At 38.3% G+C, this 14,051-nt stretch overlaps 1 protein-coding gene across 1 annotated transcript in view; it reads right to left on the bottom strand.

Moving 5' to 3' along the window:
• GUCY1A2 (guanylate cyclase 1 soluble subunit alpha 2) overlaps positions 1 to 14,051 on the bottom strand; it is a 178,244-nt gene that overhangs the window by 49,604 nt on the left and 114,589 nt on the right. The gene's annotated exons all lie outside the window — the stretch shown is intronic.

Genomic DNA, 14,051 nt, shown 5'->3' with positions numbered 1-14,051 from the left:
AACCAGACTTAAATAGATACTATGACCTCAGTCATAGCAGACAGATTTTTTGAGCTTTCTGTTGTTGTTTTGGTTATCTGAGCTATCCTAGCTATTAGATGTGCCATTCCTCCACAAAAAGAAGTTGACATTTAGCTGCAGAGGTCTATGACAACGAACAGGCAATAAATTAGATAAGAATGTAAGAACAACTGTACTGTATCAGACTGAAAGACCATCTAGTGCAGTACTGTGGCCCTGAAAGCAGATGTAATGCTTGAACGCAGAGCCCAGTATGTAAGGGATGGTACCCTGGAGACAAATGGAGATAAATGAAGGACTCACTGAAGCCTGTGAAAATTTTATTCTAATTATGGTAGAGAAAAGGTTTCAGAGAGTGCCAAACAGAATATAATCATGCTTTGTTCTCACTGGAAGTTTAAGAAAAGCAGCTACCTACTTTAAAGTTTGGAGTAAGCAGTGATTTCAACTGTCCTACTTGAGATGCCCCACTGATGTCTGATTTTTAGACCACAAAGCTCAATTATTTTCTGACAATCAGGCCACATTCGGAACGTGGTATTTTTTAAATTATTTTTTCCCCCACAAAAATCACAAAAACACTTATTGGAATAAAATGACAAAAAATGTTTCCTTGTTATATTATGTATTTGTCATTCTCACTGTCACAGATTAGTCAAAAATCACAAAAGAATTCTTTAAGGTAGTGTTTAGTAACAGTCTGCTTCTTTTAAGTAAATCACATCGATGCTCCCAAAAGAAATGGTAACTCTAACTCTGCAAAGCGTTGTTTGTGGCTACAGAAGGAACCCTGCAGAAGTAACAGTAGTAAATCAGTAACAAGAGCAGTTAGTGGCTTTCCCAAAGAACTTCAGAACTGAACAGTAATTTAAAAATCTCCCCGATTTTAAGATTATTTTTCTTCTGGTAAAGGTTTTTATTACTTTTTTTCATTCATTTTCAATATGTAGCACAAGTGGACCTACTACAAAGTTAGCTGTCACAGAAAGAAAAGCAGTTATTCCACAGAAAGATGACAGAAAAGATGCATTTTTGAAAAGGCACATAGGGATTTAGTTACTCACTTTCCATCAAAATGTAAGAGGTGTCACTACTTCCACAGACAACTGAAAACTTACACTTTTGTCTCCCAGATGAACATCAGATTTTAACAATATAAACATACCATCACATTACCTGGGACACAATAACCCAAGGTTCAGATCTGTGCAGCTGGGGAGCAGCCTTGCTGAAAGGGACCCAGGGGTGCTGGTGGATAACAAGCGGCACAGGGGTCAGCAGTGCGCTGCTGCAGCAACCAAGGCAAATCCAACCCTGGGCTGCATCCGCAGCGTCATCGCTAGCAGACAGAGACACGAACATCCCACTCAGCACTTGTCAGGCCACATCTGGAGCACTGCATCCAGTGCCGGCCCCCACTATTCAAGAAAGGTGTGGACAGACTGGAGAGTATCCAAAGGAGAGCCATGAAGACAATCAAGGGGCTGGACAACCTGCCCTATGAAGAAAGGCTGATGGAGTTAGGTCTTTTCCTCTTGGAGAAGAGATGTCTAAGAGAGGACCACATCACAGTATTCCAGTACTTAAAGGGCAGCTACAAAGAGGACAGAGGCTCTTTCTCCACAAGCAGCCACATGGAGATGACAAGGGGCAACAGGCACAATTTGAACTGAGAGAGGTTTCATCTCAACTTAAGAAAGAAATTTTTTACATTGAGAAATATCAGTCACTGGAACAACCTCCCCAGGGACATGGTGGAGTCCCCATTGCTGGAGTTTTTCAAGATGCAACTGGACAGGGTGCTAGATAATCTCATCTAGGCTTCCTCTCCCACAAAAAGTTGGACCAGTTGATCTTTCAAGGTTCCTTCTAAACTGGCCTGTTCTATGATTCTATGATTTTTGATAAGCTTTGTTTTAATCAATTTTTGACATTTTAGATATTAAGATAATGGTGAAGGTTTTAACCGGTATTAGAATATTTAGCTAGATGTCAAGAATTCTCTTGCTCAGTCTAGGAAAACTTTATCCCAGTAAGAAATTATCCAGGGCTTTGTGTTTCCTGGTGTGAAGGTTTTTCAGGAAGAAAAAATGGGATCTCAGAAATATATCACTTCCCATATTCCTCTTCAGGGTTGATTCTTTTTCTTGTAACAAAGCTTCAAACTCAGACAAAAATCAGATCTGCCTTCAGGATAATTATCACTTGGGGCCCTCCAAGTTACAAACTTTTGTTTATACCACTTTCCCTTTCTTTTTATTGACTTAATGAAATAGGTGACATGCTACAAAGAAGCCAAAGACCCCTTTTATTAACTGAACATCCTTAGATTATTTATGTCTTGTTTCCAATACTTCTGCATTCAAAACTAATGTATTTGCCACTCCTCTCTTCTCTTTTTAAAATATTAAAGGAAAACCAAAAGCCAAATATGGGATATACCAAAATACAGAGTTTGTTTTGGTTTTTGTTTTAAAAATTCAGGTTATTCAATAAGAAGTCTCTGAAGATGATTATTTACATTGTATGACTTTTAACCTAGTTTAAACTTAAGGAAGATATTTGAACAGAAGAGGCTGTCACAGATTCCTCTGAAGTATTGGCATTTTTTCCAAAATACTCCATGTCTCATACGAAAGGAAGCTGAAATACCATTAAACATTTAGTTTATGGATTTTTTCTTATGACAGGAAATGCACCCTTCCGTAGGGAACTAAACTATTCTGAATCTGTTGAACAATACTGCTGAACTTGTCAGCTTCAAATAGAAGGCCAAGTATAATCCTCCAGCATCCACCCTCCATCTGAACTGTTCGCTCAACCATAGCACAAGGTAATGACTCACTGTTTAACACAGAATAATAAATTACGGGATAGAGTTTTTTATCTGGTGCTTAATACTGCAGACTTTGACATTTCTTCTCAGAAGAGTGCCAGTTGGACGGAACAAGGGAAGAAACCCAGAGAATTACCATTAACAAATATAATTTCTTCTTAGCCTTACAGAGGAGATGCTAGCAGCTGCTTCGAAAAATCCCCTAACTGTTGATGCCAGAATATGGAGCCAGATCTGCATAAAGGTTAACATATATACAGGATTACCCAGGGCAGCTGAGAAAGACACTGTCCTCCATGAGACAACCCACAGGCAGCTCTTCTGGGACTCTGTGCAAGGCTCTGCTTGCAAGCCAGGGTCAGAAAAAATAAGGACTACTGAGGTGCTCTTCCTTGCAACATGAAAAAGGTTTGTGTCAAGGGGGCTTTCTCCTGCAGTGAGCATAATCCTCCCAGCAATATTATATAAAAGGGACAAGATAACTAATAGGTCGTGGAGAGGAGAGCTATGCCCTTCAAATGTGTAACAGAAGGTGTGCAGTATAGAAAAGCACTTGCAGCTCAGGTCCATTTTTTTCTTTTTTATTTTCAGTGCACCTTATCCAAAACTATTCGTGCAGTGAGAGACAAGGCAGAGGGAAGAATGAGGAGATGAAAGAGACCCTTTCTTGATTCGTTTGCTCCAGCCGCATCAGGGTGAAAGAAGAGCAGACTATGCTAGCACCTGTCACCTAGTTCATGAGTACCCCAGTTGCATTACCTAGGAGGACATAATACTTCCGTATGCTAGAGGGATCCTGGAAGCATAACACCATGTCTTTCTTCTAGGGGAGAGTCAGATCAAAGGAGGAGACAGATTTGCGCTATTTGCTGACAAAAACTGCAATTTATGGCACATTATGGCACCAGATAAAGTAAAACATTTGGATTAGAGGACTTCACTGTTTGGACCCTTGGAAGAGAGACAGAAAATGAAGGGACATCAGTGATGTAATGGTGGTTCTGAAACAAAAATATTACCTGGTTTAGAAAAGGCAATATACATAATTGGGATTACAATCATAAATAAATATCACTAGCACTGGACAGAAGAGGCTTCCTTCATTTTAAAGCAGGCAGAAAAAAAAGCAGGTGCAGACAGCTCAGTCACGGAAGGGAGAGGCAGATGCTGTAGCAGTGCAGGACAGGCAGCAGCTGCCTGACAGCATCTCAGCAGCTGGAAACACAGATGCTCAGGTAGCAACCACCTCTACAGCTGCAAAGGCCAAAGTGTTTTCCCCTCTACATTCCACTCAGAGGACTCTGGGATCACCTGTGCCTATTAACTCAGTGAGGCTGCAGTTCAAGGCTACCAGCATTTTCTGTTCGGCATATGCAGTTAGACTGCATAAAAGCCAATAAAGCACTACTTTTATGCAAAATCTGTGCTTGCTTCTCAGTGTATTACTGCTTACCTTCTGTGAGTCCCTCTTTGTGTATTATTTCATGTCACTACTTTTATTTTCGTGTAGTTTTCTGTCTCAGGAAATAAGAAAAATAGTCTTGTACTCGATAATGGAAACCTGACTTTTAATTTTGATATGACAGGAAGACACACTGAGGGTAGAAGAGAACAGATATTTTGGACTTAGGAGAAATAAAATTCAGCACTTAGCTACGCTGGGTTCCCTAGCCCAACTCTTTAAATATTCATGGCTAATTTTAAATTACATGAGTTTGTCTTTTTTTATATAGATACATATCACTGTACACATGGAAATTCTTGCTTTCTAAGGACTTTTGTCCATTGTTCCCTTTGTAAAGATGTAACAACATCAACCTCCTGAAGGCTCTGTGTACACCAGAGTTAATTATTTATTCACCTGGTGGGTTGTGTTGCTGTTGTTCTTGTTATTATTGCTTTTCTTTTTGTCTGAATAAAGAGCCACAATAATAACAATAGAAATGCTTCAGCATGGAAGTTCTCCACTAACTGAAACAGTCAAAACCAGAATGTGAAGTTTTGGAAGCCGCACAAAGTGCCTCAACAGAAGCCCAGGGGCAAAACAGGTATACCCTAGTATCTTCCATCCTAGATAACCAAGAAAGCAGGGTTGGTGGTTTGTTTTTTTTCATAAAGGACACAACTACAATGCTTTACTCTGTTTAAAGCCTCTTTTTTCCAGGTGATTGTCCTAGTAACTATTCTATTTTACTCTGGATCAAGTTTTTCTCTAATCAGAAATTTACCAAAATTTGGTAAATTTTCCTGATGAAAATGTGCCAAGAAATTCCTATGGAAGTTTTTGGGTTTGATCATTCAGTGTTCTCAGTAAGTGTTTTCTATGGAAAATTCCCAACCAGCTTTACTACTAGCCAGACATCTGGAGTATTACTTGGAAACATTTGTGTCTGGAACAACTGCTGAACCGTGAGAATCAGACCAGTGAAAGATGTCACACCATGACCTTTAAATCTAACCCCGCAATCCATCTGCACATCCTGTGGCCACAAATCCCATGAAGGAATCTTTAAGCTCTTGCTAGTTTTCCCTAGGCATGTACTTACTTTCATTTCCTTCTCCAGATGATGTATCTGCTCACTGTGAGGCACAGGACAAAGTTACAAGCTAGGTGCAGCCACCATAGTAAGGTTTTGTCTGCCTTAAGGAACAGGACATATGACTGAATTACAGAGGCATTTCTATACTCAGCTAAATCTAAATACTGTGAGTCACAAAGAGTTATGAGCATGCAGTAGCCACTGTGAACTAAAACACAATGGAAAAGTCCACAACGTGCCCTGTGTAACTACCCTGGTTTCTAAAAGTATGCTTTATCTTTGCCATAGAGATCAGTATTGCCAGAAAGGTGCTTGTGCCTCTTACTTGCAGGACAGAATTGTCAGAGAAAGCATGGCATGAGAACAGAATGGCCAGGTCCAAAGACAAAACCTCTTCTCAGTGATCCTCATGTTATTAATTAGCTCTTTGGTCATCTCTCAGGTCTCTTCCAGAAGTCAGAAAAATAGCCTTCTAATTAACTCAAGTTGGGCTTACACTGGGTTGCCAGTCCTGACATCATGCCTCTACCCTGTAATTGCACACACAGCAGGCTGACCCTTATTTTGTGCAGGATCAAGCCCTGGCAGCTTTGAAAATCTGCCTTTACCGTCTACTGCTGACTCTACCTAAGTACCTGATTAAAACAAGAAATGCATGTCACCTGAAAGAATAACCAATCCTTTGGGAATCTTCCTTCTTCAGCAGAATAAATATCAACCTAATTTTTCTAACCAGCCTCTTCCACAAAGTTGCTGCTCTGCACCCACTGGTCATATTAAACCCCACCTACCCTTGTTATTGCAACACATATGCAGTAACAGTGTCATACAGTGGGTATAATGTAACTGGATATGACAGAATCCCTTCGAAAGAATAGAAGTTGAAAATAATGGGTATGTTTTTGTTTTTTCTTTAAAGCAATTAATAATTATTAAAACCAGACAAAAGGAAGCACTCGAGTGAAAATGACTGGAAGGCTGAGGAAAGTGCATTTTCTCTTAGGATAGCTTAATAAAACTTGCAATTTCCCAGGTGCCAGTAAGGTGTGCTTCAATACAGATCAGCTCTTCTCATTTCACATTTCCAAAGGCATTGGGCCAAACTGAGGTACGGCATAATGAGCTCTCCCCAGGTCCAAGGAACCGTCACCAGAGCTGGCTTTGGCTCACTATCTCCCAAGCATGCTTTCAAGAAAAAGCATCAAGCTTCCCCCTAAGACACACAGCTCTGAATGCTCCCCAAAGGAGTTGTGCTGTCCTAATGGTAAGCCTGTGAAAGTAAGAACTCTTTACACTGGCTCATTGGTCATTTTTGGTAAAGAAGTCTCTTAATGCAGGTGTTTCTTTTGTGGAACTCTTTCTGATTTTTTTCTTTTAACACAAGGAAATTTCTAATTTGATGTTATGCAGCCTGAATTAGGATATTATATACCTTCCAGTCTGATGTAGACATTAGGTATGAGGCAAAGTTGCTAGGAAACCACAGATGGAGCAAGGAGCACTGCAGTAACGCAGCAGCTTTTCACAAGGACTGATGAGAATGCCTGCATCAGCGGTCAGCCTTTCACAATTTAAAACAAACCAGAGAACTTTGTACTGCTTACGTAAAGACGTATGTTTGGTGAAGACCACTAAATTGTTATAAATATAAAACTAGCACACCACAATCTGATTTAAAAGCAAGGCAAGAAACAATGAAAAGGATTACACAGGCAACATTTGTTAAACTACTCTCCCTCCTTGTAAGTTTGGGAATAGCCCCTTCATTTCAAAACTAAAAAAAAAAAAAAAGCATATATTTAAGGAAACGTTGGCACTTTCACTCTACTTGTGTTCTGGGCCCAAGTGCCATATTACTGTCATGCAAAGGGGAATACTTAATGAGCCAGCAGAAGATGCTACACATAGTAAAAATCATTGCCCACTTCCATGTTATATAGTAAATTGTTGTCACACTCACTGTGGACATAAGCCATTACAATACACAGAGCCCTTTTATCTCTTCTGTACACTTACTGATGAGGCACAGCTCACACATTAAAATTTACCACTTGACAAGCAGAGATTAGAGGTTTATCAAACTCAGGCTTTCATTGTTCCAGTCATCACGACCACAGGTATTTAAATACACAACACAAACCAAAACTAACACAGCTGCATGACTGTAAAGTCACACAGCTTACACACGCTACAGAAAAGGTTCTACTTGTAAAACATTGTTTGTCACCTATACATGGGAAGTTGAAGTACAGAAAGTCTGGATAACATCTAAAATTTAGATTGAAAGGCTGTGACTGAACAAAGATTTGAACCTGTTTCAGTCCAGCTCCTTCCATGGGATCATCTAGCCTTCTGAGAACTCATTAGCCCGTTCACCCTTGAGGGAGGACATCATCTGACAAATATACATTGAAATATTTCATTATAAAGTAGACACTGAAAGCATGTCAGATAAATGCAAACTAAAATTACTTTCTACATTTAAAGAGGGGGCTACAGTAACAAGTTTAGGTGTAGCTGTTCACACTGTGTTTAAACTAGATGAGGTTAATCTGACCCTTCACGTGAAATGGTCCCTCTGCCATGCTGTTTTTCTTTCTCTAGCTAATAGATGAAGACCAGCTCTTGTGTTCATAGTGCTAACACCAGACTACATTGAGTGCAGCTTATAAATCCAACAAAAAACAGGTTTAGCAATGCACATCTGAAAGTTACAAGTTTCAAGTGCATCACACACTCTATCTTGATAATAAAGAAACAGCTGAGATGAGCACCAGACTATGTGCTTAGCAAATACAATGTCCCAGCTACCTCACCTGGGAATAAATGAATCAAACTGAAGCCAGGATCAGCTAGAAATTTTCTGCACTACTCTATTTAGATTATTTCATGAACCAGTCATTAGCAGGTGAGCAAAAAGAAAGGTGAGGGTATGCATTTGCTTCAGTTTCTGATTATAGTATTTACAGGCCTAATTATCATGTTATTGTAATGTAATCATTTAAAAGATACATGAAATTTTTCTGCTGCAGAGGAACATATTTTAAAACATGTTTTGAATTACTGTGGTAGGGCCCAACCATTACGTTTTAGACAGGAACACCTGTAGATAATAAATCTACATAATTGCAGTTAATTTCAGCTGCATCATTGTAAATAATTTACTTTTCCTTTGTGAGTTCCCAGTTCTGTATCTCTTCACAATCCTATTAGGACCACCTTCATACACTATAAAAATAAGCAGATAAACTTAGAGAATAACATCTTGGGAAATCTCATTAGTGAAAACCAGCTATGTTCTGGCAGAGCAGCCCTTTTAACAATAAACTGAAAAGGAAGCCTTTCTGTTTCTTTGGGATATACACTCCACATTAATGAATTAAGCAAGATTTGAAGCATGATAAGAAGTGATGCCACAAATAAAATCCTATGGGGTTTAACACATCAAATGAGATCTGCATTGCAACCTTTACCTCTAAAGGTCAATGCTCTGGAGAATTCTTCTTACAGCATTATCTCTAGCTATTTAAAACAATGTACTTTCACTTTATCTACAAAATATAAAATATGAAGCATATGCCAAATTCAAGTAACACTCACTTAAATACGGGAGGCAATTTTAATTCAATATTTTCAAACTACGGTCATAGGACACTATGTATAATTAATTGTACAGAACCTAAATCAAACAAGTGCTTCCGGGCTAAGAAGCGTCTTTCTGAGAAGATAAAGATGTATATCCAATTTTACATGCAATGTTTGAGCCAAAAGTTCTTTTGTACCAAGGCCTTAGCTCATGCTAAAGTAATGGGATTTTGCCTCAAATAGAACCGTGTTTAAAAAAAAATCATACAGGAATCTGAAGCCTTCTCCATCACTCACAGGAGAAAGATCAGCCCATTTTCTGTTACAAATATTTCTTTCAAAAAGAGCAGACTCTGTTACAACACTGATCATTTGTGGGGACTGCTGTAATATAGTTCACTCTTTTTCTGCAAAACAACATTTTTTCATTACCCTGCAAATCATAGGCTATTCATGCAGGTATAAGTAGCGCAGGCTCAGGGTCTCAATTCTGCTGCCTTTGTCTCTGCTGGAAGCATCAAAATGCCCGAGTAGGTGTCAGCTGCACACCACAGTGCTCTCATCAGCATGCTATGAGCTCTGACTCAGGGGGCAGGAGCATCATCTGGATATAAAGTGGACCTGCTTCATACACCTTGTCACCATCCTGAAGTCCATCACTGTTCACTGGCCATACGAGCACTGCTCTAAATAGGCAGATTTTTCATAAAGTGTATGTGGTTGTACAAACAAGGTATTTTTGTTTTTTCTACAATGAATGCTTTCAAATGACAACCGTGTACCCAGATAACAAACTTCATTTGATTGTCTGCTAATGCATTTTATTGGTAAAAAATTGTACCCTAAATTCCCATTTATGGTGGGGTTTTATTCATTAATTTACTTTTCCTTCCTAAATTTCTGAGACTCTAAATGTCATTTAATAAGATCCCCACTGCTATCACAGGGATGAACATTTCAAGCACTACAAAAAGTAAATATTTACGTTCTGGTGAATTCAGTCCTGAGATGACAACAAAATACGTCCATCAAAGTAATTTAGAAAATACATATATTCCATAAACCATAATTATGAAGTTAGAAATATCTAATTAAGTAATCATCAAATAAAAAGCACTACATTTCATAATTTCAGTTAGGTTTCCCTAGAGCTGAAATCTCTGCAACTAGGACAATCCACACAGATTCATAATGACCCTATCTAAAAAAATGTTGCCCCCTAAGTAATTAGCCTCTTCAACATACATTGTATCAGTCACACCCTAAAAACCTGGGTAATAATTCCTGAACAGGCAGTTTCCAGTGCTAACCTCAGAAAGCTTAAACAACAGATAAGCCTCTGCAAAAGAAATCCTCTGCTAACACTAAGGAGACTTCAGCATGTTTGCTTCTTACTAGATAAGACAATCAGAAACAGAATACCTGCTGTAATTGTTAGTCTGCTAACAGAAATTTCAAATAACTGTGGTGTCATGTATTATATAAAATGGCTGAGAATGATTTCTTCCTATTTCATTAGGGCTTATCAGCCAGTTTTGGGGCGTGGGGTTGGGGAGAAAACAGAACATTGTTGTTTACTCCTGACATTAGAAGGTCCCTTATTTTTAAGGAATTTGTTCTCAAAAATTGTCTCGGACTTAGTGAAGTAATTGTCTTATTTTTTCAAAACAGCTACCAGATATCCTGAAGAATGAAGTTGAAATTTAGTCACAGAAGCTCTGAAAGCTTTCAAAGATATTAAATGTTGGGCATGAGGAAAGCTTCCCTCTGATTTCCAGTGCTTTTCAAATATCCAAATACTGATGGACATTTTCTGATACATGAAACAAAAGTTGCGTCAGCATTCCATATTCAATACATTGGGCAGGTGCGCAGGAAATGTGACTTGTGCTTGTTAACATGAATCGTGGACAAGAACTGAGGTCAAAATACTACACTTACTTTACCATCCATATCAACAGGACCAGCTAAAAGTAACCGCGCTATAGCACAGTTTAATTCACTGTTTAGAAGTCAGGCCACTTACAAAATACGCAATGTAGGCTCCAAGGCATTTGTATCTAATTTTAATGAATATTTAAATATTTTAATCACAAGCCTTAATTGTTAAATGTGTCACGCAGTAAGTCTCCTATTAACGGTTCTGAGCTGGGTCCAAGGTGAACATGACACATACCTGGGCGTTCCTTAAACTTCAGGTATATTACAGAATCAAGCCCAACTTCTGAATCCACAAAGGGCAACCTGGAAGTTAACCCATATATCTAAAAGCATTGTCCAAACACATGAACACCAACAGGCTTGGGGCATGATCACTTCCCTGGGGAGCTTGACAACTTTTTCCTAATATCCAATCTGAACGGAGTTCCCTCAGCACAGCTTTAAGACATTATTATGCACATGGAGCATTTGTTAATGGGAACCTGTGGCACAATGGGCACCTTCACATTTTTTAAGTGAAAAACTGGCAACTAACAAAAATAGTGATCACTCTAGCCAATTCAGCATTGGCTGGAAGGTAAAGTCATGCCAACTCAATTTAGAAATAATGCATAGGTTTTAACCTGTGACGATCACTGACATAATCACCAAGAAAAACTACGTGTTCTTTGCCATTTGTAGGAGGACTCATCTGACAGAGTGTAGAAGCTTACAGCGTAAACGTTCACATTTAGGCTAAAGTCCATAGACTTACAGAAAACTGAGAAAATACACATTTTTAGGGTGTGATTCATCTCATCCTAGAGCAGACAGCTAAAGTAGGGCAAATTAGACTTCCCCAAAAGTCCTTATTTCAATAGTTTTACAGGGTAGACATCCATGTGAGAGGGATCCTAACATTAATATAATTTAAATCAAATCAAGACATCTCTATGACAGATAAGCTTTTTGAAACACGATTTGCCTGGTTAGGTACAAAGGTAAAAACAACTTTCTATGGTATCACTTTCCTTCCTGCCCTGAAATCTATTATACCTAAAACTGAAGGGGACAACTAACACCTACTGAGAGGTTTCTCAGTACCTTTACTTTCAGTTTAAGTGTGATGAACTGACTTTTTTCTTCTGAATTCTCAACGAGGTTTATTAGCATTTCTTGAAAATATTTGCTTATGCCTAACATTTTATTCTATGCAAGCATTTTTCCTCTGCACTGTCTTTATATTCTTTCTTTTACAAGTTTTCTTACACAGCTTCTAAAATCATGAGGAATTTTCTGAAAAATAGTGAGTGGTAATGAAAACAGTCACAAACTGTCTCTCAAGAGTACAAACTGTCTCTCAAGAGTAAAACATACACCTTCAAAATTTCCCTACAATGGCAGCAATCACTCAAAAGAAAGCAAAAAGATGGAAAGGATCTGGAAGAGAGCTCTCCCAGCATGTGACAGTTTAGCTTGAATGCATTAAGCAGCTATAGTTATTGGAAAAACAGAGAAATCATCAAAAAATCTAGAAAAATCTATTCTAACAGGATTAAATTAATACCCCTTTGAAAGTCTTACGTCAAAACTGAAAATGTTATATCTTCTGTTATCTTCAGACGTCTGTCTTTTAATGCTTATTCTGTGTTCAATGAATGTCCACATGAAGCTTTAAAAAGTTTTTTCTTCAAGATCCATAGTTCAATATTTTTTTCAGAAAGTTATCCTTTTGAATAACATTTTTCATAATATTGCATCTTGACATTTTAAAAAAAATCAGCAGCAGCATTGTTATCTAACAATAAAAATATTTAATCCAGAACTCAATATATTTTCATTTGAATGTTGTATTGCCATATTTCATGAAATTTCTAGCTCAGTTGCCTTGTATCCAAACTCTTGTTTCTGGGCAAAACAATTCATTTTAATTAAATCTCTTTTGATATACCATACAAAAGAATTCAAGGAATAGAGTTCAAGATATGACCCAACTAACAGAGATGAGCTGGAACTCAGAAGTACACAATTTTATTGCTCACATAACATCCCTGAATAAATTGTTAAAAATGTTACCCCCTTTCTGTCAAGTTTTAAACCTTCAAAACAGTCTTTCAATTTTGAAGGGGGGGGGAAGGAGAAGCGTTTTGGATGCAGCCCTCATTTTTTAACAGACACGAGGAACTGCAGTTTACAAGACGCATTTCAACTATGATGTAAATCATCCCATGGGAAGTCTGTCCAGGATTCTCATCTAGCTACATATGGCTGTTATTATAGGCTTTAAACAGTGTTGAATAATTGTTCTACATAATACCCCCATATTCTTTGAAAACAAAAGGTTTGTATTATGGGAAGAACAGTTTAAGCAGAAACAGGAGTACACATAATGAAAACAATGTGTAATCCGACCCTTGATAAAGAAAGGCACATATATATCTCCATGGTTTTTCTTCTCTGCTGAATCTTCATCTCCTACCTAAACATTACCAATTCCAAATGCCAGAAGCTACAAGGTTGGTATAATATCAAGAGAAGCAGAACAGCATTGGAACTTTAAAATGGTACAAAAGGACATGCAGTTTCCCACCTCCTGTTACCTCCTGTACCAATCTAGTAGAAGGAACTGAAGTAGCGTGGGAAGTAAGCACATTAACACTGAGAAAGAGCAGGCAGTCTACATACTCTTCTTTTATACAGGTCAACAACTAATTAGAAGAGAGGCATGCAGCCCCTTCGAGCCACAGAACTCTGAGTGCCTCTACATGACTGCTGAAGATCATATCAGAAGCCTACTTCTGAAGCAAATTTCCCTACTGTCATTGTATACTGTGCTTTGGCTTGTAGCACGGGGCAGTCCTGGAACATGTGAATTGTCTTCTTCTCATACTAAACTGAATTGGAAGAAGGGCCCCAGCAGTGCATCTAATAGCCCTCAGCCACAAACAGGCATTCAATGCATATGACAAGGCAACAGCTAGTCTGTGTGGTCCACTGTGCTTACTGAAGTAAGGTGTATCTTACATGGTTGTTGATTGGCATCAGTGAAATATAAACCCATTAAAAGAGACTGTGATATATATTGATGTAATTTTAAATTCTCCTAGCAATAAATAGATTTCTACTGACAGAACATGATGGAATTAATC

This window comes from Falco naumanni, chromosome 2, assembly GCF_017639655.2.
Source record: "Falco naumanni isolate bFalNau1 chromosome 2, bFalNau1.pat, whole genome shotgun sequence".
Taxonomy (NCBI): Eukaryota; Metazoa; Chordata; class Aves; order Falconiformes; family Falconidae; genus Falco; species Falco naumanni.
This window is presented reverse-complemented; position numbering and strand designations above follow the sequence as displayed.